We start from the raw sequence: 23,158 nt of genomic DNA, 5'->3' as shown, positions 1-23,158 counted from the left end.
TATTTTATTTTTAAAAGTTTTAAAAAATCTTTAAAAGTTTAGAGATTTTTTTGGTGTAAAAAATACTTCTCATCAATTCTATATCATATGCTCATATGTATATGTGGATGCTAAACTCGTTTTCCGATTTTTGTTTTTAGACAAAAGCAAACTTAATTACCAGGTCTAAATTCAGCCCATGATTTCATTCTACATAGAAGACAAATAATTTGCTAACTGGGACAAAGAAGACAAGAGAGAGAGACGTGGTCTTCCCAGCTCTTCAGAGGTTTGTAAGGCTAAATGTTTTTATAAATCTGAAAGTACTTCAGGTAAATACCAAAACCAAAGGAAAGACAAAAGTTCAAATTTTTGCTACAGAAATCTCAGAGTGCTAGAATATTTGTTGGAGTGAACGTTCACAAGACAATTAAAGAAATATAGCAAATGTAGATGTATTTTGGATACATTTAATCTAATACTTCTTGTTAAATAAACAGTGACATGAGGATTATTTTCTAATTTAATTTGAAGAGATACTGTAATTTTACTTACAATATAATTTAAGGTAAATGCATAATCATTCTTGCTTCTGTAAGAATTTCATTTTCATAGTTCAGTTTGAAAGAAAGTATAGCTGCAATCTTCTTTACAGTGTACTTCCTTTTCCAGAATTTATGGCAAAAAAGAAGTACAATGCAGAGTCCATATTCAAAGGCCCTTGGAAATTATAGAGCTAACAGACTCTTTTAAAAATGATTTTACTGTACCTAAGTACATAACCGCCCAGAGCAAAAAGAGAGTCTCACCGGCTTTAATGATTTTTATACAGAGACCTGATTGAATGGCCAGCAGTAATAAAACTTTTGGCTTCTCGTGTATTGCTGTTCCATCTCCTCTGAAAACCAAATACCTACAAATGAAAGTACATGGCAAACTTTTCAAGCTGCACTATGATTCGGTATCCTATTGCAGAAGCTTCCTTTGTGACTTGTGGAATATGTATAACACATTGAACTGGTCCTCATACCTGGGAATTTGGCTAATGAGATACAGAAAATGTCTTAAGGTTTTCCACCGCTTTAAAAGACAAATGATAAAGTTCCCTCTGGTGACACACTCTTCTGAGTTTCAATCTTAATACAAAGTTTAAAAGAGATTTTTCAAGTATCACTTCTTTAGGGTAGAAACAACTCCCATGGGTAAAGTGATAGGCTTAGTTATTTTACTGTTTCTATTTTTAGTCCGTAGTAATTCAGTCTCTATATATCTATCCTGCTTTATCTCCCACTTAGAGGAATACTCACAAGGTGCTGGTATCCGTGAGAGACTTCCATTTATCTTGCTGTCATTAAACTTCCTGGAGTAGATGGAGTACTTCATCTGGTTGCTGATAAACCTTCAGAAAAATTACACTTAACTGACAAATAGTTGATATTTTTATATACAGTATATGATATCCACTGAGTATGAAAACAGTATAATCTCCTGAGAATAGTTCTCTCTATTACCAGCACTGGCAAAAAAACACAGCAATGTTTTCTTAGATACTTCTTTTACTAATTACAGAGGAATCTTGTATTGTATGGGACTACAGCTCTTTCTGAAAATTGATTCACAAGAAAAAAATCAATCAATTGCTTTTGAAACTACAGGTTCTCAAGAGAAAGTTTATTTTATGAATATAGCTTTACCTAGTACCATTCATGGCTGGTTCTTCTCTGGACTTTATATGAATCCTCAGTCATTTTATTGTAAATGCTTATTATTCCACTTGTATTGTTTCTCATTGCAGATAACATCATAGTTCTGTGAATAAGTTGTGTGGCATGCCATTCTAGATGAGTAGTGCTTCCTTTCCTTTATTACAGCACAGCTGTAAAGTACAGAGAGAGACAAGGTTCTTAGGTTATTTATTAATGGCTAAAGGCAGCTCGCTACCGTTCTTTGGTATTAGCATTCTTATTTGGATGGCTTATGCCAGAGATGGAGACAGAAGAAAACACAAAGTGTTGATGGCACTGTTGTTCTATACAGAAGCTGGTTATACAGGATGAAGGGAGCAACACAAAGTGGATACCAAGTTCTAAAAACCAAGCAGAAGTGTCTTCTTCAATTCCAACTGGGAACTGGAGAGGCAAAATCTACCGCAGCTAGTTACAGTCAAGCAGGAGGAAGAGGACAGAAATACCCCCATACCACCATCTCAGGGCCCTCAGACAAGGCCACCTGTGGAACACAAGGTTGAGCACGACGTTCACTGCACCCTCTCAGACCCATTCCCAGCATGGCACGCTGTCCCAGGCCGGGGACCGGGCAAGCCAGGTTCCCCGCCGCCCGGCTTGAGGCCGGCCTCGCTGCGGCACACCCCAGCTCCCAGGCTGGCGGCAGCGCCCGGCCTGGCCCCTCTCGCCGGGACGGTGCGGCGTCCGTTCGCCCTGGCCGCCCTGCGCGGAGGAGGCGAGGCTGCGCACGGGGTGCAGTCATTCCTCTTCTCCCCGATCTACCCCGCGGCCCTTGGCAGCTCCCTGAGGGGCGCTGCGCCGTAGCCATCGATCCGTCGTCCCCTGGTTCCTCCGCGCAGTGCTGCCCGGGCGGTGCCGCCGCGCAAGGACAGCCGGACTGACGCCGCGACGGGCACAGCAGTCCCGCGGCGCGCACGGGAGCCCTGCGCCGTACCCGAGCCCGCGCCCTCCCCGCCGCGCCGCTTGGAATGGCCGCCCGCCCGCGGCCCCCTCCCCCGCTCTGCGGTGCGCCCCACCTGCTGCTGCCCTGCTCCCGGGGGGCGCACGCCGGACCCGAGCACGCCACGGAGGGGCGCGCGGGCCCCGCACCGGGCCCCGCGCCGCAGAGCAGCCGGCGGCGCTCCTTCGGCCTCCCTGAGAAGCGGCGGCGCGGGGGAAGGCCACTGGCGAGCCGCCGCCCGGGCGGTCGCCGGTACTCGCGCGAGTGCGGCCGGGAGAGTACTCGCCCCGGCAGGAGCGGCGCCCGCTGCGACCCCCTGCTCCTGGTGGCGGGGAGCAGCGTGGGGCGGGCTAACCGCCGCCCGCGCGGGCGGCGTTAGCCTGGCGCAGCAGCGGGCGTGGAGAAGCCGCCGAGACTCGGGGAAGAGCTGTGGCCTCACTAGAGCCCTCAAACTACTAAAGAGCCGCCGATTTGGGGGGCTGGCAGCTGCCCCCTCCCCCACGCTCGTTCCCTCCCCCAGGTGGTGGCTGTGCTGCTGGTGGTGCTGCTACTGCAGCAGCGGGACCGGCTGCCGTGCGAGCCGCAGTCCTAACGGAGCCGCTCCCCGCCCCTGCCGGAGCCACCGCCCCCACCGCCCGCCCTCACCTCGAGCTGCCGCCGCCTCCCTGTGCTGCCGCCGCCTCGCCCGCCGCTCGCACCGCTGCCGCGCCCCAGGGGCCCCGCCGTGCTGGGCTGCGCCGTCACCGCCACCAGGCCCTGCCGAGGGGCATGCGGCGAGCCCTCGCCCCGGCTGCCCCGCTGTGGCTGCCCCGGCTGTAGCCCGCCGCCGCCTGAGGGGCCGGGCAGAGAAAGGGGGCTGCGGCGGCTGCGGGGCGGCAAAGAGAGGAGCCGCCGGACTGGTGAACCGCGCTGTGGCTGGGTCTCCGGGGATGGACTGGGCTTCTCCCCTCCTCTCTGCGCTTCCACGGCGGGGAAGGCGCTGAGCTGCAGCCCAGCCTGTGAGGAAGGAGAGGCACCCCACCGGCGCTGCGGGGCTGACGCGACCCTCCTGTCGCCCGGGTAAATGTCACGGCTTCCCGGCGGTTTCCTGGCCGCTCCCCGCAGCCGCCCCGCGCGTCTCTCGCCTCGGGAGGGTAACTGTGGATGTGGCGGGCAGACGGCAGCCCCGGCTGCGGCGCACCCCGTCGCCGTTCGCCGTGAGGGAGCAGGCAGGCAGCAGCGAGGTAGGTGACGGGGAAACCCACCCGGGTGTCATCGGGGGGCGCGGGGGTGGGGAGCCCGTCCGTGAGGGCAGAGTAACTTCCCGTGGGTAGGAGAGGCGACCTCAGTGCGGGGGTTGTGCCTCGGGGTCCCCCTCACCCCACGAGTCGCCATTTTCCTCCTCGTGGAGGAAGCTGGGGGGGGGCGGGGAACGAGAGGCGGCGGGGCCGAGGCGCAGCGGGCCCCCCGCCCCCGCCGCGCTCCCGCGGTCCGGCCCGCATCCCCGGGAGGTTCCGGATGAGCTGCGCGGTGCTGCCCGCCCGAGCGGGGAGAGCCGTGGTGGCCGCCGGCGGGGGCAGGGGGCGCCGTGCCCGCCATCGCAACCCCCTCGGGAAGGGCTGTGATCCCCGCGCTGTGTCAGCCCTCTCCCGGGCTCGGGCTCGGCAGTGCTGCCTCTAGAGCCCGTAGTCCTCTGTGGGCTCTGAAGCGATGTATTGAAAACGCAGTAGTCCTTTGTCACCAGTGCAGAGATACTTATACACCTGTGTCCCCTGCCATGGTGGATGTGCTTGCTGGAATATGTGCGTCAGTCAAGTGTGGGATCTGGGGTGGGGGGAGGGGGACTGTTTTACATTCTCTAAAGCAGATTTTGGATACATCTAAAGGATTAGGATACATCTAAGGAGCACGTCAAAGGACAGGTGCTCCTGAACAAACCTGTGGGAAAACAAGATATTTAAAAAACAACGAAATCACTTGCCATACTATTTCTCTGATCTGTGAGTGTAAATTACAGTGTTTTGCAAGTCCGGTTCCATAGTTGCTGGGGGGAGACATGAAATATTCTTAAGCATTTTTCTGTGTAGCTTTCTGCCGAGTAGAGAACTGCAGTGCTGCTGTATGCAGCTATTTCAAAATGCTGCTCTTTCAGAAGTAAGTCTTTTTCATTTAAAAAGGAAAAGCTGAAGATTTTGAAAATAAATCATTTGAACTTGGATATTTGCCAAGTGGGGTAGGGGGTGAGGAGAGAAGCTTCTTTGTGACTTTGTCATGAAAATGAGCCATTCAGTCTTTATTTCAGTCAAAACCACAGCACAGAATGGAAGTGAAAATTAATTTACGTAATGTTAAGGCAGGTAAGCCATGACCTGTAAAACATACACACAGTAGTTCTCAAGCCTTGTCCTGCTTTCTGCAGTGACGCATCTGGGATTGCAGGATCTACAATGTAAAGTATGTCTAAGAAGATTTCACTTGAAACTGCTCTATGTATCCTGAGAGAATTATATGGTGTTTTGTTCATCATTCAGGAACAACAGTGGCACCATTCATGTGAAAAAAATCTAATAGGAGGTCGAAGAGAAGGATATATTTTCCTGAGCTTCTCCTTGCTAATGAAAACCACTAAATTAAGACGTGTTCAGTCTCTCTGCTGTGTGCAGTCAAACCACCATTAGGGGCTACACCCATTCCAGGAAGTGCATCCCTATAGATGTGAAAGTACTGCGTGATCTAGTTTGCTACATAACAGACTGTGCACGCAGAAGGGTGCACTAATGTGGGTATATTCCTGCTGCTTTGATGATGTGTAAATATTCTAATCAAAATAAGATTTGGGATTTTCCTTTAAAATGGTTGACTCCTCAGCCACCATGCCACCTTCTTACCTTTCTTATTGAAATGTATTCATTTTGACATTAGCTAACCTGTGAATCTGAACAGCAATATTACCCCTTTTAGGTAAACAGAAAATCTCTGAAAACTGTTTCTTACTATTCTGAATCCCTCTTGAGAATCTAGGAATAACACCTAGATAGACTGAACAAAATAAGGTGTGATCGACTAAATACGAGCATTGTGGTGTGATGCTGTAACAGATATGGAAGATTTTTTATTGTTCTAGAACCTAGACATTTTGCAAAAGGGCTCTAAGTGGAAATGTTTTCCTGCGTAGTGGCAGTAAGAGGCAAAGAAATACAAATTATTAGAGAAGCTTGTCAGTTTAGACAGCTGCCTACAAGCTGTCTGTAAGCTTTGTGGTTGGTACTGGGTTGACATGCTAGTGCAAACGAATACTGTGCATTTTGGTATCCTGCAGTTAAGAAAAAAAAAAAAAACCACTTGCCTTTCATGGTTTGAAAGCCAGATCATTTGCTTCAAGGCTGAAAGGTAAGGGGGTGTGGACTCTGTACTGAGTTTGAAAATGTAAGTCTCTGTGTTAGTGTTTTTTCATATCATTTCATATATTAAAACCATTAGAATAACATAACTGCAAGGTGGGTGTGGTTATGACTAAGGCTATCAATGAGGATTCTAAGAGAGTTCCTACAGTTGTTTTTATAATTCATGCTGGGATGACTGTTGACAGTTTTCAGTCTTTAGTTTGTCTTTTGACTGTCTGAAACACAGTGATGAAAGTTAAAAAAAAAAAAAAAAGGCTCGTGAAGTTCAGAAGGCTTGGTATGAGGTCATCTGTTGGTTCATCCATTCATCCTGTGTGAGCAGGTAGAATTCTAGCTGTTTCTGATAGTTAAAAACTGAGATGAGAGAAAAGTCAGTTTCAGTAAACTCATACAAATACCAAGTATGTGTATTGCTGCACTATGCTTTTCCAAAGGGTTTCTTCAGCTTTAACACATTGCATTAGAATCTAATTCTCTACAGATATTCAGGACCTTTAAGAAAATCCTAGCTTCTAAAAACTTCTAATGATTCAGTGATTGACATTCCTATTAGAAGGCTGATTTAGCTAAGCTGTGCCTAATTATGAATCTTTGCAAATTATTGCTCATTTCTAATTAGTACAGTTACTAATTTAACTATTTATTTTCCAAAATATTTTCAGTTCATGTCTTTTTCAACCAATCCTAGGAGACTTTTCCCCCTAATTTGACAGCCAGAAAGATGAGCTTTTTCATTGTTTCTGGAAAGAGTAACTTTTGTTATCTTAAAAAAAATATTTAATTAAATGAGGTGAACTCCATAAAAATGAACTTGAAACATTTGAAATGTGTAGATATTGCTCCTCAAAGCTTATGTTTATGCAACATAACTGTCAATGATTGCTGTACTGAGATAGCAGTATTATTACCACAAGATACGCTCTGTAGAGCTTAAATTTAGGTTGCTCGCCATCTCATAAGCCTTTTGATTCCTGAGGACAATTCCATTTCTTAATGATGAAAATCTGTAGATGGAGGAAACATAGAAGATAAACTGTCAACAGTGTTGTATAATGACATTTTAATGTTTAATTTTAATTTTCTGTTGATAAAATGCAAAACTTGTGTTTTTTTTTCTTCTTGCTTTCAGCAACTATCATGTGAAGGAATAGTTCATGAGAATATAAATCATCGTATTATCAGAATTGTTATTTGATTAAAGTCTAAGCTCTGATTCTCTTTGAAACTTGAGGCAGACATCTGCATAAGTAGGTTGTAGGCATGTTTTATTATAGATTGATACACTGTTTGTGTTTTCATCTTGGTGATTATTATGAATGTCATACTAGGTCAGCATGGAGACTTAGTGAATGTCTTTACCATGAAATGGAATTACTGAGCAATTTAACCTATCTTCCAAAATACTCCTAATTACATATAAATAGAAATAAATGTGTTATTTTAAGTAGACCTATTTTAAACTGGTTCTTATTGTTGAGTAACACTTTAGTTAATCTTTTTCTTAGTCCCTTCATAATAGACAAGACAGGTTGCAAGAAAAAGCCAAATACTACCATACTCCCAGATTTTAAGTGACATTATTGAAGTAGAGTGATTTCTTTTTTTTTAACCAATCGTGACTGAAGGAAGTAGGCATCAGCATTTTTATTTGATGTGCCAATTACCTGTTTCCCAAAAAAGAAAGAAAATTGCTTTTCAGTATACAAATAGTACAACACAACTCATTAGCTCTGAAAATCAAAACTAAAGTTATGGTGCAAGAAAAATGAAATTTAAAAGACTGGCATAATCTTGTAATCTGTAATAAAACTTTAATGTATTTGAATGGAATGAACATAATTAAAATTAAATTAAAATTAATAGAAAAATTTGACTGTATAAAATCTCACTTTATTATGGAGTTGTTTGATTAACTGCAAAATTTCTGTTCTTTAGCCAGAATAAAGAATAATTATGCTACAGTTGTGTTGCTCTTTGTTTATCTATGATGTATACAACAGTAAATTGTGATTAATATTTTATTGCCACTAATAAATGTATATTCTATTTTTTTAAATAATAAAATCATGTCTTCTTAAAGCCATTTCTCATCAGAAGACAGTTTCTTTTAAACTATCTATAACACAATCACCTTTCCTACAGGGTAAGATATCTCACTCTTAGCTTACATGCAATGGTAATATACTTTTTATATTTGAAATTATACTTTACATTTTAAAATTTAGTTTTAGTAAAATGACTGATAGTCACATTTGATACGTATGAGCTCACTTATGAGCAACTGATAGCAAAGACAAAAAAAAATCAATGATATCTGTCTCCAGTCTTCAAAACTTATAGTCAGAGGGTAATGCTCCTTGGACTAATGCAAAGGCCTTCCTTGAGTTCTGCAGATACAAAGCTAGTCCCCTAAGCCGTGTCTCTGAGGAGAAAAGGGTTTCAATTTAGTCCTTTTTCTAGATATTCCATTCTCTTAAAATTTTCTTTTTGTAAATGAGAGTGTGATATGAGATCACACTGCTAGAGAAACAAAATACATTGTCCTTAGATCTTGCCATATTTAGACAATCATCCTCTGTCTTCTTGCAACCTTCTAATTAGTCTTTCTACATGTTATATCCTTCCCATTCTCTTTTTTTTCAGTGAAAAGAGGATAATTTCCTAACAAATGGTAATTTTATCACTTGATTCTTGTCCTTCATAAGCTACATTTGAAGTCACAATTTGATGAAGTACTCGTGGAACAGCAGTATACATTGGCTAGAAGTCAGCTGCAACAAGAGAGAATCTTTTGGGGAAAAGCTCAGTTGTGCTGTTTCAGATTTCTAAAAAGTTTTGCCTCCTGCAAAGCAGAAAGGTTTTATGTTTCTCTGTGAGAAGCTGCTGGGTAGGCTCCCGTTCACAGTTCATGGGGGTCTCAGCAGTGGGATTTTCCCATGGTGAGCCTAGCCCCAGCTATGTATTAGCACTAACACAGTTACAGTGATTCACGGTAACTGTTCATGTTAGGAGTAGCAGGTTGCTAAGGACATGTTAAATTGAACAAACTGTCCAATGCCCTGTCGAATTTTTCTGGCGTTTAAGTTCTCCTGGAATGTCCAGCTATAAGTAGCTTGTCATAACACATAGCTTCATGTGTGGTTATGAAGCAAAATACTCTGCATCCTATTTGAATACGATTTGCATGGCATTGCTCTTTGTTGAGATCTGTGACTTCAGCCCCTACTGGATCTTGTTGCAAGCTCCTCTTTACAATTTGACTTTAGAGCTGGGCGATGGATTGTGTTAATAGGTCTTCCTGAATATAGTAAAAAGAAAAGATTCCTTAGCTGCATCAGTTAGTGAAGCTTTGTAGCCAGTGAGACTGCGTTAATTTGTTAAAGCAGTGGATAATAAAGCCTGTTATGTTTTGAATGTTGTTACTGGTCTGTACATTTAAATCACTTCAGGAAGGACGCTTAATATTTGTGGGTATTTGATGTTATGGCTGTCTGGTGGGAAACACCGATGAATGTCAGTTAATTCCAGTGCCTCTAGTTTCAGTTTATTTGAACAGTAATTCACACTGTTTATAGACCCAGGGAAATATGAATGTCTGCAAACCCATAATTATGTCAGGAACTAATTTACAGCCTGAGTTTTTTGTAGTGAAGTCATATAGTACAGCTTTGAAGAAAAATTATATGGGTACTGTTCAGATCTTTGAAAGAAATAAGAACATTCAGACTTGTGAAGTATTATGAAAAAAAACCCACTCAGGATTATCCATATCTTCAGTTAATGTCCAGTGTACTCTTAAATTGAATTAACTTACAAACTGTATAAATATTTATATGTATTACTGAGGCCTGTAACCATTTTTCTACCATTCCTGGGGTGGAGTAAATTCTCAGCATCATGAGACAGGAAGTTGTCAGAAGGATTTCTGGTCAGCCTGGGAACTAGCAGCTGAGAGTTTTGGTTATCCTGGTGGGCTGCTTAATAAGGACTGCAGCTAAAATGAAGAGAGAGACAAGAGAGAAATAAGGTCCATGGGAAGAAGAGACCAGAAATTCTGCTTCTTCTTTGCTTCTAAATAAAAGGAGAGGGAGGTTTCAAGATTGTGAGACTTTGCCAGTCAGGCATCTGCAGACCTTAGCATGGATATGCAACAACTGACAGCCCATCAAAGAGGAGTTAGTCTTTGTGGGTGCTTATCATTAGGTGCTAAGCTTTTGAAAGGGAAAAGAATAGGGAAGGCTGAAGCAGGAATGATGATAGCCTGTGCCAGTCAGTGCATCTGAGAATGAGAGAACCAGCCAAGCTTGGTGCCTCCCAGCATGGCCCGTGGCTGGCCATTTTGAAAGTAACTAACCACACACTTACTTGACAATTGTGTTGCTGTTTTCTAGTCATAGTGATAATTGTCCTCACTGAAACTGTCTACCAGAAGGCCTATGGGAAAAGAAAAAATTGCAACCCTGTGGTAAGTCATATGCTGACTTACACAGTTAGTGTATAAATTCCAGGAATTTCTGTAAATATATGCAAGTTAAATTCTAGGAATTTCTAGATTGTGGAGAACATGCTGTTCTCATGAATGTGCAAACACCGTGGTTCCCGACAGTGATTTATGTCAATTTATCTAGAAAATGAAGTAACTATAAACTACAGATCAAGAAGCTTCAGGGCTTAGAGCACTTCCTAGCTGTTAGGTACCAACCTGAGGCATACATTCAATATATGCTGTAGGTTTCTTGCTCCTTGTTCTGTAGTGTATGGATTTTGTCTTTAATTTTGGATTGTAATTATTTGCAGCAAAGTAACACTTGTATTGTGAGTTTTTTTCTTGTTCAAATACTACACTCTACAGATGGAGGTCATGTTCAGTGGTTAGCTCTTTCTTCTTTCAAGGACAGAGATTCTAGAACAGGAAAGATTTGGAATTTTGGAAAACTCATTCCTGTGAATAAATAGGCATAATTTCTACTTTGATTTTGAAGTAAGAAAGTGCTTGGCAGCATTATATTTTTGGGATTCTAAAACCAGTCATCAAATATCTCCTGTCAAGCAACTGTAAATTAAAAAAAAAAAAAGGGTGTTTAAGGAGGGTGCAAAAACTTTGTTCGATCTGTTGTATTAATTATTTTGGACTGTGCCTGCGTGACCAGCTTGTATAGTTTTGAAGACAGACAAAGGTAGAGGACAAAAAACAATGAGTAGATAATTAAAAACTTGCACATATATTGCAATTAACATGCTAAAGCTTTGAAATTGAGACAGTAGGAAAATGATGAGGGTATTTAATATTACATATTCTAGTTTCTATGATTTTATTTTTTCTAATGAGACAAACACAAAAGGTCATCTGAAAGGAAAGAAAGAAATTTGAATTGCAAAATATTTTAAAATTAATAATACATTCACAAAACATTTTTGAAGTAACAATTTCAGAAGAGTTTCTATCTTCCCAAAGTTTAGAGGAGATATAACCAGGAGCACCTGCTCTTAGTGTAGTGAAAAAGCAAAACAAGAAAGACTAGAATTTGTCTTCAGAATTCCATAGAAAATCTTTTTGCATTACATTGTATTAAATGTTTGGATGTGTTGTGGGGGCTTTAGTTGTTTCTTTGAAGGCATTCAGATTAGTGAAAAGAAAAGACACCAGGCTGTATCAACTGTCAATTTAGATGTGCTATCCAGATTACTGCACTGCTGACCCACTTGACTTGCATGTTTGTTTGACTGTCACAGGCTACTGCTTGTAGTCTTGCTTAAAACCAGCTGAGATGTTGATTTGTGGATGGATGGTAGCCTCTGAATACCTACAGTGACATCCTGTTATAATCATATAGTGTGCTACATCAATATATTATCCTGATGTTAGATAGAAAAATAAGCTAGTTTAACTTAAAAATAAAGGTTTGAAATTTTGAATTCTGCTTAGTATTGTTTAATTTTAACTTTAAGACAGATTATTATAACTGCTTCAGACTTTCTATTTGATTTGAATATTGGTCATATGAGAGCTGCAATTGAAGAAAACGTTGTTGACTGACAGCTACCAGCCGCCAGCTGTTAGTTGTTCATTTAATTCAGGGGAACAGTGCTGAATATTTGGTGGATCTGAAGACGTTATCTTTTTTTCAGAACTGATGCATCTTATAAAGTAAACGGAGCTATTGCTATAGCTAGCATTTGAGAGACTACTCTAATGTAGCTGGAAAATTTGAGATTTACTGGGAGTAAGGAGAAATTACATATAGGAGAATTAAGCTTCTTAATCTTTGTAGGAATGTCACAAATCTCTATCATACTGATAGCTACTGGATTTTACACTTAAATGTGTAACCTAGATTACAAATATTTTATTCACATATTAAACAGTATATGCAAGGATACTAAATATGACCTGGAATGTGTCAAGACCTTATGTACCTGCTTGAAATGTATCTGGCTTTACTAAATGGTACTTCTGTTGGTAGTGGACTATCTTTATCTAACATGTTAAAAGATGATGTTGGTGATGAGAAGTAAGAAAAACTTAAGATTAGGCAATGATGAATACCATGTGTTTTATAAGGGGCTTGTGTGTCTTTGTTTTGTTTTTTCTTCTTCATTGGTTATGCATCTTCATAAGGGTAGTGACATTTCATAGATCTTCTTGAAATGCGAAAACACTTGGTGTTCCAGTACATTAGAGAGAGAATGATGTGCAGATAACTAGTGTGTATTTGAAGTTTTCCATTTGTCATCGAAACATATTCCATTATGATTCTCTCCAAGCACAGTCACCTGAGATAAGTACTTGGATTTGCATTGAAGTAGAAAAGGAGAGCAGCTGGGCACTTAAGTGATTACATGTGTAAATTCCTAAAGCATCTTCAAAGAGAATGTCAAACAAAGTCGGTTTGGGACAATTGTATCATTGATATGTCTTATTCAGCAACTGTCAAAATATATCTTGAACTGCTGTGACTTTTCTAATGTATTAAATACGTATGATGGTATATACTTACCTCTCATTTGAAATTGATTGTTAACCCTTAAGGAAATCGACAATGCCTTTAGGCCCATGTCAGATCACCAGTATGTTCTGTTATGGGTAGATTTTACAACTGACAGAGCACTATAATTTTCTAGTTTTTCAGTCTTTGTGAAGCAAATTAAAAACTACAGGAAAAAAGGCGGAATGTTTACATAATAGTATGGTATTTTCTGTTGATTTAAATTAGAACAATTAGTCAGAATTTTGAAGTTGCCAGAGGATTTTAGAATACCAAGGCTCATTAAAATTCACAGTGAAGAGACTGACACATGACTTTAAGTTCTTTTTAAACTTCTGCTCTATGAATCTGTTTATACATGCAGAAATAATGCATTATTCATCTCAGGATTCATTTTTATGTTCAGTTTCTAGAAGTTGCATAGAGTTTTACATGTATTTTTGCACATTTTTGAAATCCTGGAACCATGACATTTGGCTGATTTGTAGTTGTTCCATACAAATCCTGTGCTTGCATAATAATGTTTGTTATTACAGTCAAGGTCCCTAACTAGACACTAGCTAGTGTTATTTCACTTAGGATTACCAACAGGGCCCTTTTCTGCAGCTGTCAGGAAAATAATTTAGACCTGTATATAAACGATGTTGCTTCTTCTTTCTCCTTTAGTTTCATTCTGGTTTACAATTGTCAGTATGTCCTCTCTAGGTAACTACAGAGATATTGCTGACTGGTATTCCTTTTTCTGTGTTATTCTTCATAGTACTGAAAATATTAACACTTCTTCTAACACACTGTAGTTAGAGAAGAAGAGTAGATTCTTCCTGTGAATCTTCTATCTGGAGAATTTCCCCTTTGAAATACAAATTTTGAGCTATCTTTAAGTGATATATGCATGAACACTGACATAACTAGTTACTCCTCTTGTAGCTTGTTATGCAAATATTTTTCTTCAGAAAGAAAGATGGGAATGAAGCTTAGTTATGATTGATGCTACTCATTCTATCTGTGGTATGTCCTAGTGAAAAGTTTTATGGTGGCAGTTGCTAGAGGGCACTGCTCTATGGACTGTGTAAGTTGTTACATTTTCCTTTTTTTTCAAATATTCTTTCTGGTCACTGTTAGATGACATAGTGAATTGCCACTGATTTTGAGATAAGATTTCTCTGGGATTTGTAGCAAATGGGAAGATAATTTGACTAAAGTAACTAAAGTAATTTTTGAGGCAGGATAAATCCCTAAGAATCACATATTGAATTTTTGGCTAAGTGTTCATAAGAGGAGAAACATGTTGTTTGAACACACTGTTCCAGCACTGGTAAATAAACGTGTTAAACAGAAAAGCTGCAATAAGAATATATTCCAATTTCTATGTCATTGGTATCTTCTCTTGTAGATCAGCCTGTAAGTCTACTGATATGCTTTACTTCTTGACAGGAAGGTGACTACATTTGCTAGCTTGCAGTTCTAGCTGTTCTAATCTTAAATTGATCAATTGTCAATGCAGTCAATTCAGCCTTCAGCCAAGTGCATAATGAACAGGAAGATGTAAAAAGACTAAATCCCTGCTGTCCCGTAAGCAGTGGCAAGGTGTATGGCCGATAGTGTTTAATAAATGCTCTTCTATAAAAAGGCAGAATGGTATAACATCTCCACTCCCAGTTCAGAACGTGTACTTCACCTATCACCAAAGCAGCAGCACTGTTACTAAACAGTAACCACAAGATACAAGAACCAAGCAGACCTAAAGCCATCAGCAGCAATAATATGTAAAAATAAAGGAGCAGGAACTGCTTCCATTTCGCATGTTGCATCTTATCAAAGTCTAAGGTAGGGTAAAATACTCTGTGGTAACAAGGCATTCTGTAAAAGCTGGTGTCTTAAAAGACGTTACGTGTTGGTCTCTTCGACCATTCTGTTCTTTTTTGTTATTATGGCAACCTGGCACAGTGGGGCTCCAGGCCTGTTGAGTTCCTACTTTATTTAAAGAACACTATGAAGGAATACAGTTGTCTAATGGCTGTATATAACTGGAATTTCTTCTGTTCTCTAGTAAAAGCTTTCTCAGGAGTGTCTTTAATTCTTCTGACTGGAAGTACTGTTAAGACATTTTTCAACCCCAAGTTGATGTTTCATTTTACAATTACTTAATCTTGTTACTGTTCTGAAATTATCATTTGAAACAATCTGCAAATCTGTTTTTTGTGATCATGACTTACTTTCATCAGAGAGAGCTAGAAGAAAATGAATTTTGCAGAAGATACCCCTGAATAATTTTGATAATTCTAATTCCTGAAGGATTGTTAAAGAAATAAGTAAAATGTAGTTTTATGTCATAATCCATCATTTTCAATGTGAGGCTTCTAGACACCTGAGTATGGTGTTGGCATCGTAATGACCAGTTCAAGAGCATGTCACTTCACATATCCTTTCAGTTAGCAGGTTTGGATTAAAGTGGAATGCAAGAATGCAGCAGCGATGCTAGCTTCCAGTTGGAAGAATCTAGGCTGAAGAATTATTTGCCCTGGATAGTGAAACTGGTGCTTGTGTCTTCTTGCAGCACTCAAGTGTTTGAAACAGACACATGAAGACAGGAACTCTTCCTGCCTTTTATCGCATGATGGATAGATGACAATGGGCTTGTGTCTGACTTCCAAGAGTAGGAGCTGTTTTGTTTCAAGAATTGCATTGATCGACCAGGCATGTTTTAGCAGGGAAATAATTTGTTCACCAGCTCCTGAGTTAGCAGCCCTGTTACAAGTATGTCTCACCGGTGCTTGGAATCTGAACCTCATTTCTAGATATAGTTCACTGAATTAGTGAATGTCTTAAAAGAGAGTGAATGGACTGTGACAGAATTATCGAAGATATCATATAAGCTACAGTGCAACACCAAAAAAGTCTTAAAATAAGTCATTTTCTTTTAGTGCTAGGCAAGTAATTTTACTAATGTAGGAAAACACTGTTGTGCCTAAGGCTGTTATGTCCTGACTCAACAGTCCTTCCCTGACTTCGCTTTTTGTCTTGCTTTCAGTTATGGCTGTAAAAGAACTTGCACACATTTTATACTCTGCTGTGGCAGGAGAGTGAGGCTGTCACATTTCTGCTTTCAGTTCCTTCTTGAAAACTGTTTTAAGCTGTTTTTAAGCTGTCATTTTTAGTGAAAAAAATAAAAAAGCCTGAAAAGCACTAGACTATAAGAATTATTTTGTAAATGACCACTTGGTTTGTTGTTTTGTTGAAGAAGTAATCTGATTATTTTGATGAATACATTTGATAATGTTTTATTTACTAGGTCTTAGAAGATTGTGGAGATTTTCAGATCTGTCCTAATTTGTATTTCAAAGTGACTGGTCACTTTTATTTCATAACCAACATTTGAATTTAAAAATGAAAAATGAGGAAGTGGCTGAGTACAGTTCTGAGCATGTGTTTGGACTTGAAAACACTTTCCTTGTATTGTTAGTAGCATTACAGTTGGAGCAGGAGTTTGTGGCCATTCTTTGAATAAGGATAGGATATATATATAATTGATTTTTTTTGTGAATGTCATGCATATAGAACAACTGTTCTACAGCTATGCAGTATTGTATGTACAGTGATTATGGGTACATATCTTTACAAATGCTATTTGCAGACACCATGGCTTTTACTGTGTTATAGGAGATGTTGCTCAAAGTGTAGAAAACCGTGCAGCTTTGTAAACTAAGCTAATCAAAAATATGGTGATCCATACAAAAATGGAAAATGCCATGATACAGCACTAGAAGAAGCCTTGTGTATATCTTAGAGACACCTGGTGACCTCTTCAGCACTTCATACTTGGATGATATTGTGTAAAAACCTAGAATTTCAAACCTGATGGATTCATGCTTATTATATGACACAAGTTAGTCCATCTGATGAAGGTGTTTTTCATATATGTCCAAAGGTCCTAATTGAAGTTTCTCTTGTTTTAAAGGGGTAGAATAATTATACTGAATGAGCACATGGCTATTAAGTTATTAGTTATTATAGTTAGATAGTTATTAGAGTTATATAGTATTATAGTCATTATAGTCATTATAGTTACATAATTATATAGTAGTTATGTTGTATTAATATTTTTGGGGGAAAATGCTTGTAATTCCTTGCCAGGCCCTAACAAAGGGCATCTCAAAGATGTCATGTAGAAACCAGATCCAAGATGCTCCCTTTGCAGAGATTTTAGGGAAGAGATTTTCTTCTCTCCCAAAGAAACAGACAGGTTTCCAGAGGTCGTCAGTCTGGGAACCTTATTCTCTGAATTGGCTTACGCAAATCAAACACAGAATAGCGGATGTGTAAACTGCACTTACAGATTGTGCTACAGGGAAAACAGTTAAAGAGGGCTCAGAGATGGGTGTTTTTACTTTTGAAATGGAAACTAGACAGCTATGTCTTAATTAAGAGTGAATAATTTATGCCTTCCTTAAACGCCACTTTCTTAAATGTGGTCCAGGTGAAGTTACAATCTTTTACAAACACATCTATGCAAATTTGTAGAGAACATTCTCTTATTTTTTGTTAAGAAATTCAACATTTCTTGGAAAAGTTTGATCTTTAGTTTAGGAACACAGAGTAGATTTTTTTTTGACTTAACTGCTGTTATAACATTCTTTACAGCTTCTAGCACCATAAGGGGAAGATGGATTTTCCTTTTAATGGGAATATAAAGTTTTATTGAAGAATGGCAATGGATATCTTTCTGTTTGCTCCTGAGGACATCAGAGTGAAAAATATTTGTGCAGGTTTCCTAAAAAGGCACAATAAAAGCAATTCCACAAACCACTCCTACATGAGAGGTTCATGTTATCTAATGATTGCCAAAGGAAATCCCTGGAAAGAAATGAACTGATATTTCAGATTGGTTGATACGTACTTAAACAGAGATGTAAATAAACAGTGCTACACATTCCAAATAGTTGTTCAGTTCTTTCCTCATTTTTTTTAAAGTAAAAAAGAAATCTGAGAAGGGCTTTGTGACTAATCCCACCATATTATGTTTTGGGTTCAAATAAGTAAGGGCCTAACTACTATTTTGAATTGCTACTGTAATTCAATTGGATTGGATCAGACACTCAAGACGTGCAAATTTTCATGTAAGAACGATGGTTTAGACCAACTTAAAATTTACTCCACTGTTTAAATGCATTTCTTGGTTTGGTTTAACGTGCGAATTGGATTATATCATTACTGGAACAGAACAGAGTATTTAACTTTAGAAAATGCATAATCATTGAAAAATGGAATTTTGTAGTCTTTTCAGCTCTTCCCAAACTATAAGTCACAGATTAACATTTATTATTTATCTTTTGTTTCCATTTAAGTCCCACTCTGTGATACATTTTTGGCTTCAAGATACTTTTTGTCCTGATGTTACCACATTGTGTGATGATTACAAGCTTTTCTTGAGTGTGTTTTGATATTGCTATGTTATTAATTTCAAGAGAAATATAGGTCTTTATACAAGAAACATAATTAATGCAAAATAAAAGTTGGTAAGTAAAGCTTATTGCCAGTGAACATAGTAGAAGTATACCTATTCAACATATTGTTTTGAAGAATTTGTTTCCAGTGCTTTCATTTTTATTTTTCAATACAGCTACAGAAATCTTACTGTTTAATCATTACACCAAATGCTGATTTTGAAAGACTTGTCCCTCTATTCCATAGATCACTGCAAGAGAGACTGGGTTAAAAACTGTCATACCAGTAGTTATATTCTGTGTTCAGTACAGTTTCTGATTCAGTGTGAAGCAAGCCATCTGGTGAAAGTGACTGATTTGCTGTTATTTCTGCCCAAGGAAACAAAATGTGTTGTAAGTTAAAAAGGAAAACTAAAAGTAGGACTGGATCCTCATTTGGTGAGAAGTAGCTCAGCTCTGTTTAGATCCTTTGCTATCAGTGAAGCTATTATGATTTCTACCAGGGAAAAATGTGGCTTGTGAGCATAAAACTTGGTGTGGTATTGTAAATATTTAATCAGTTTTTACTGGCTCTGACAGGATGGCTTAACAACTAATAGTGAAAACCAAAAAGGGCATAAGCACTTCGTATTTGATGGCTAAGAGTAGATTTTAAACCACTTTTCAGTGCCACATCTCAGGAGACTTTGAAAAGAGCGTACAGCCACTGTCATTAATTTCCCATTTGAATTAAATTTTTCAGGAAAATAATATATTTGCCCCAAACACAGTCTGGGCTGAGTTCAGCTAATAGTTTTGACTTTGCCTGAGAAATGGCCTCATCATTCTGTTTCAATAGTTTTTAATTAAAACACTGAATTTTTCACTTCAAAAGGTATTTTGAAGTCATGTTTGTCTCTAGTTTCCTTTTAAAGTACAAACAGAACAGAAAACAATTTTAAATCACAGAATGGTTGAGAGCATCTAGTCCAACGCCAACACTGCTCAGGCAGGGTCACCTAGAGCATGTTTCCAAGGATTGTGTCCAGACAACTTTTGAATATCTCCAGGGACAGACTCCACAAACTGTCTGGAAAACCTGTTCCAGTGCCCAGGCGCCCTCAGAGTGAATTTTTTTTTAATATATATATTCAGACGGAATTTCCTGTGTTTCAGTTTGTGCCCACTGCCTCATGCCGTGTCACTGGGGACTACTGAGAAGAGTCTGGTTCCACCGTCTTGACACCTTCCCTTCGGAGTTTGCTACACATTGATAAGATCCCCCTGAACCTTCTCTTCTCCAGGCTAAACATTCCCAGCTGTCTCAACCTATCCTCATAAGAGAGATGCTGCAGCCCATTAATCATCTTTGTGGCCCTTCTCTAGACTCGCTGCAGTATGTCCATGTCTGTCTTCTACTGGGGAACCCAGCACTGAACACAGCACTCCAGATGCAGCCTTGCCAATTCTGATTAGAGGGGAAGGATGACATCCCTTAACCTGCTGGCAACGCTCTCACTAATGCAGCCCACAATGCTGCTGGCCTTCTTTGCCACAGAGGCACAGTGCTGGCTCGTGGTCAACTTGTTTTGCTCAGCAACCCCAGGACCTTCTCTGCAGAGCTGCTTTCCATCTCGTTGGCCCCCGGCCTGTGCTGGTGCATGGGCTTAATCCTCCCCAGGTGCAGGACTCTGCACTTGACTTTCTTGAAATTCATGAGGTTCATCTGTGCCCATCTCTCCAGCTTGTTGAGGTCCCTCTGAATGGCAGCACAGCCCTCTAGTGTGTCAGCCACTCTTGCCAGTTTTGGATCATCCGCACACTTGCTGAGGGTGCGCTCTGCCCCTTCATCCAGACCACGTAAGTTGAACAGGATTGGGTGCAGTGTTGACTCCAGGGGCACAGCGCTAGCTGCAGGCCTCCAACTAGACTCTGCACCACTAATCACAACTCTCTGAGCCTGGCAGTTCAGCCAGTTTTACAGTCCACCTCACTGTCTGCTCATCTATCCCGCACTTCCTGAGCTTGCCTATGAGGATGTTATGGGAGACAGTGTCAAAAGCCTTCCTGAACTCGAGGAGACCACATCCATGGCTCTCCCCTCATCTACCCAGCCAGTCATCCCATCATAGAAGGCTATCAGATTGGTTAAGGATGATTTTCCCTTTGTGAATCCATGCTGACTACTGCCGGTCACCTTCTTGTCCTCCATATGCTTAGAGAAGATATCCTGGATCAGCTGCTCCATCACCTTTCCAAGGACTGAGGTGAGGCTGACTGGCCTGTAGTTCCCTGGGTCCTCCTTCTTGCCCTTTTTGAAGACTGGAATGACATTTGCTTTCTCCCAGTCCTCAGGCCCCTCTCCTGATCGCCTTGGCCTCTCAAAGATGATGGGGAATGGCCTTGCACTGACATGTGCCATCTCCCTCAGCACTCGCGTCTGAATCCCGTCGGAGTCCATGGACTAGTTTGCTTAAGTGATCCCTAACCCAGTCTGCCTCTACCATGGGAAAGTCTTCCTTTTTCCAGATGCTCCTGCTGGTCTCCAGGGCCTGGACTGCTGAAGGCCAGTCTTACCAGTAAAGACTGAGGCAAAGAAGTCATTCAGTACATCAGCCTTTTCAGTGTCCCTTGTCACGAGGGCCCCTGCCGCAATTCAGCAGTGGGCCCACGTTTCTCCTAGTCTTCCTTTTGTTACCTTCTTTTTGTATTTATAGAAGCCTTTCTTGTTGTCCTTGTCATGGCTTGCCAGATTAAACTCCAGATGGGCCTTGGCCTCCCTGCTTCTGCCTTCTGTATACTTCCTTCTGATGTTTGAGTTTTGCCAGGAGCTCTTCATTCATCCATGCAGGTCTCCTGCCCCCTTTGCTCAACTTCTATTGTGATGGACTGTTCTAGAGCGTGGAGGAGGCAATCCTTGACTATCAATGAGCTTTCTTGGACCATTGTTCCCTCTAGAGTGCTATCCCATAGGATTCTTCCAAGCAGGTCCCGGAGGAGGCCCAATCTGCCCTCAGGGTTGTGATCCTGCATTGTGCCCTACTCCCTCCTCTCAGAATCCTGAGCTGCAGCATCTCATAGTCACTGCAGCCAGCACTGCCCCCGACCTTCACATCTTCAACCAGCCCTTCCTTGTTTGTAGATATGCGGTCCAGCAGAGCACCTCTGCTCATTTGCTCCTCTGCCTCCTGTATCAGCAGGTTGTCATGGATGCGCTCCAGGAACCTCCTGCATTGCTTGTGTCCTGCTGTGTTGTCCCTCCAGCAGGTATTGGGATGGTTAAAGTTACCCATGGTGACCAGGGCCTGCAAATGTGAGGCTACTTCCAGCTGTCTGTAGAGAGCCTCATCTACTTCCTCTTCCTGATCACGTGGCTTAAGGCAAACACCCACAACAGTGTCACCCACATTAGTCTGCCCCTTAATCCTTACCCATAAGCTGTCAGTCAGCCCATCACCCACCCCTAGGCAGAGCTGCATGCATTCCAGCTGGTACATCACATAAAGGGCAACTCCCCTTCTCACCTTCCTGTCCTGTGCTTCCTGAGGAGCCTGTAACCATCTATTGCAGCATTCCAGTCATGCGAGCTGTCCCACTTCCTCTCTGTAATTGCGATGTGATCATAGCCTTGCACACAGATCTCTAATTCCTCCTGTTTCTTCTCCATGCTGCATGCTTTTGTTTACAGACACTCCAGCGAGGCACCCAGCAAATGTGCTGATTTCTCAGGAGGGATGCAAGAGGTTTTCCCATAGCGTTGTCTTATAGGCACTTCCTTGCTTAAATGTAAGCTCTTTAGGTGCCCCCAATTAAGCCCTATTTTTTTGATTGTGTGTTCCCTTTTATGCATATCACCCTGGGGCTTTTGCTTGTCAGCCTTGTCCATCACTTCCTCATATGGCAGCTGGTAACTCTCTCCCTCCCCTCTGGTTCCTAGTTTAAAGCCCTCCTTACCAGATCTGCAAGCCTATTGTCAAAGATACTTTCATCTTACGTAGTGGGGTGGATCCCATGTCTCCAAATCTGTCTGGAGATTTTTAAATGGAGAAAAAAAGTGTTATAAAGGGTTAAGCTGAGTCTTGAAGTCATTCAAGGGTTGAGCTATGCCAGAATTGGAATGGAGATGTGATCAGTAGTTTCTTTTGGAAATGAGAGGGCAAAACAAAAAAGGGTGTTTTCCACGTGGCATTCAGATAAACAAGTAAGTATTTATTTCTCTCTTTTTCATTGAGGTAGAATCTGGATTGGCACTGGCCATGGCAGGCTCCCTAGCTAATGAATAGTTTGGAGAGGAGGCGATGGGGATGGTGGTAACAACATGTGCTCATAGCTGCCTCTACCTGATGAGAAGGGTGCACTGAGGTTGGGCTGAGCCATGCTAGCAAACGTCCAAGGGAGAATGTAGGGACTGAGAATGGTGGTGCTCGATCAAAAAGCTGCAGTAACAATGTGCATAAGGCTTTGAAGCACAGTTTTAAAAAACATCTAAGATCTACATATTGATTTAATCAAGCAAAGTTTTCAGATGTGCATCTTTATGAAGCCAGTTGATTAGTTAAATGTTTTGAGGGATGTTTAGTAATGGCATTGTCATTAGATTCTGGGTAGAGAGGAAGAGATGAGGATGTGAGACAAGTGCAGGTGAAATCAATAGAAGGCATGGCTGAATGGATGAAATGCCAAGCAAACATGGGAATATTTA

The 23,158-nt window shown here is 41.1% G+C and overlaps 1 protein-coding gene and 1 long non-coding RNA gene across 13 annotated transcripts in view; one reads left to right on the top strand and one right to left on the bottom strand.

The window, feature by feature from the left end:
- Positions 1 to 225: 225 nt before the first annotated feature.
- Positions 226 to 3,270, bottom strand: LOC135325068 (uncharacterized). The gene is made up of 3 exons (XR_010386294.1): positions 2,741 to 3,270; positions 1,674 to 1,855; positions 226 to 1,378 (listed from the first exon to the last, which is right to left on the bottom strand). It is a non-coding gene; the product is annotated as an uncharacterized LOC135325068 (long non-coding RNA).
- Positions 3,066 to 23,158, top strand: part of LINGO2 (leucine rich repeat and Ig domain containing 2) — a 452,194-nt gene continuing 432,101 nt past the window's right edge. For 3 of the 12 annotated variants that reach the window (XR_010386292.1, XR_010386289.1, XR_010386290.1), the window contains exon 1: positions 3,081 to 3,887. The gene's annotated coding sequence lies outside the window, so the exon portion shown is untranslated. Of the gene's footprint in view, positions 3,888 to 23,158 lie in introns of all 12 variants that reach the window. The other 9 variants (XM_064502530.1, XM_064502531.1, XM_064502528.1 and 6 more) reach the window with 8 other exon arrangements.

Source organism: Dromaius novaehollandiae, chromosome Z (genome assembly GCF_036370855.1).
Source record: "Dromaius novaehollandiae isolate bDroNov1 chromosome Z, bDroNov1.hap1, whole genome shotgun sequence".
Taxonomy (NCBI): domain Eukaryota; kingdom Metazoa; phylum Chordata; class Aves; order Casuariiformes; family Dromaiidae; genus Dromaius; species Dromaius novaehollandiae.
Note: the sequence above shows the minus strand (reverse complement) of the source record. Positions and strands in the feature narration are given on the sequence as shown.